This window comes from Salmo trutta, chromosome 38 (assembly GCF_901001165.1).
Source record: "Salmo trutta chromosome 38, fSalTru1.1, whole genome shotgun sequence".
NCBI lineage: Eukaryota > Metazoa > Chordata > Actinopteri > Salmoniformes > Salmonidae > Salmo > Salmo trutta.
The window spans coordinates 33,650,541-33,652,794 of NC_042994.1; positions in this window are offsets into that span (position 1 = coordinate 33,650,541).

A 2,254-nucleotide genomic window follows, 5' to 3' on the forward strand; every position below is an offset into this window, starting at 1 on the left:
AGATGAACCTGGAGAAGAGTCCTCTCAGCCAGCTGGACCTACAGAGAGATTAACCTGGAGAAGAGTCCTCTCAGCCAGCTGGACCTACAGAGAGATTAACCTGGAGAAGAGTCCTCTCAACCAGCTGGTTCTACAGAGAGATGAACCTGGAGAAGAGTCCTCTCAGCCAGCTGGACCTACAGAGAGATTAACCTGGAGAAGAGTCCTCTCAACCAGCTGGACCTACAGAGAGATGAACCTGGAGAAGAGTCCCCTCAGCCAGCTGGACCTACAGAGAGATTAACCTGGAGAAGAGTCCTCTCAGCCAGCTGGACCTACAGAGAGATTAACCTGGAGAAGAGTCCTCTCAGCCAGCTGGTCCTAGTGCTCTGTTCACAAACACAAACAGACCTCACAGAGCCCTCACCTCCAGAGAGATGAACCTGGAGAAGAGTCCTCTCAACCAGCTGGTTCTACAGAGAGATGAACCTGGAGAAGAGTCCTCTCAACCAGCTGGTTCTACAGAGAGATGAACCTGGAGAAGAGTCCTCTCAACCAGCTGGTTCTACAGAGAGATGAACCTGGAGAAGAGTCCTCTCAGCCAGCTGGACCTACAGAGAGATGAACCTGGAGAAGAGTCCTCTCAGCCAACTGGACCTACAGAGAGATTAACCTGGAGAAGAGTCCTCTCAGCCAGCTGGACCTACAGAGAGATTAACCTGGAGAAAAGTCCTCTCAGCCAGCTGGTCCTAGTGCTCTGTTCACAAACACAAACAGACCTCACAGAGCCCTCACCTACAGAGAGATTAATCTGGAGAAGAGTCCCCTCAGCCAGCTGAACCTACAGAGAGATGAACCTGGAGAAGAGTCCCCTCAGCCAGCTGGACCTACAGAGAGATGAACCTGGAGAAGAGTCCTCTCAGCCAGCTGGACCGACAGAGAGATGAACCTGGAGAAGAGTCCTCTCAGCCAGCTGGACCTACAGAGAGATTAACCTGGAGAAGAGTCCTCTCAGCCAGCTGGACCTACAGAGAGATTAACCTGGAGAAGAGTCCTCTCAGCCAGCTGGTCCTAGTGCTCTGTTCACAAACAGACCTCACAGAGCCCTCACCTACAGAGAGATTAATCTGGAGAAGAGTCCCCTCAGCCAGCTGGACCTACAGAGAGATGAACCTGGAGAAGAGTCCCCTCAGCCAGCTGGACCTACAGAGAGATGAACATGGAAAAGAGTCCTCTCAGCCAGCTGGACCTACAGAGAGATGAACCTGGAGAAGAGTCCTCTCAGCCAGCTGGACCTACAGAGAGATTAACCTGGAGAAGAGTCCTCTCAGCCAGCTGGACCTACAGAGAGATTAACCTGGAGAAGAGTCCTCTCAGCCAGCTGGTCCTATTGCTCTGTTCACAAACAGACCTCACAGAGCCCTCACCTACATTGAGATTAATCTGGAGAAGAGTCCCCTCAGCCAGCTGGACCTACAGAGAGATGAACCTGGAGAAGAGTCCCCTCAGCCAGCTGGACCTACAGAGAGATGAACATGGAAAAGTGTCCTCTCAGCCAGCTGGACCTACAGAGAGATGAACCTGGAGAAGAGTCCTCTCAGCCAGCTGGACCTACAGAGAGATTAACCTGGAGAAGAGTCCTCTCAGCCAGCTGGACCTACAGAGAGATTAACCTGGAGAAGAGTCCTCTCAGCCAGCTGGACCTACAGAGAGATTAACCTGGAGAAGAGTCCTCTCAACCAGCTGGACCTACAGAGAGATGAACCTGGAGAAGAGTCCTCTCAACCAGCTGGACCTACAGAGAGATGAACCTGGAGAAGAGTCCCCTCAGCCAACTGGACCTACAGAGAGATTAACCTGGAGAAGAGTCCTCTCAACCAGCTGGACCTACAGAGAGATTAACCTGGAAAAGAGTCCTCTCAGCCAGCTGGACCTACAGAGAGATTAACCTGGAGAAGAGTCCCCTCAGCCAACTGGACCTACAGAGAGATTAACCTGGAGAAGAGTCCTCTCAGCCAGCTGGACCTACAGAGAGATTAACCTGGAGAAGAGTCCTCTCAGTCAGCTGGACCTACAGAGAGATTAACCTGGAGAAGAGTCCCTTCAACCAGCTGGACCTACAGAGAGATTAACCTGGAGAAGAGTCCTCTCAACCAGCTGGACCTACAGAGAGATTAATCTGGAGAAGAGTCCTCTCAGCCAGCTGGACTTACAGAGAGATTAATCTGGAGAAGAGTCCTCTCAGCCAGCTGGACTTACAGAGAGATTAACCTGG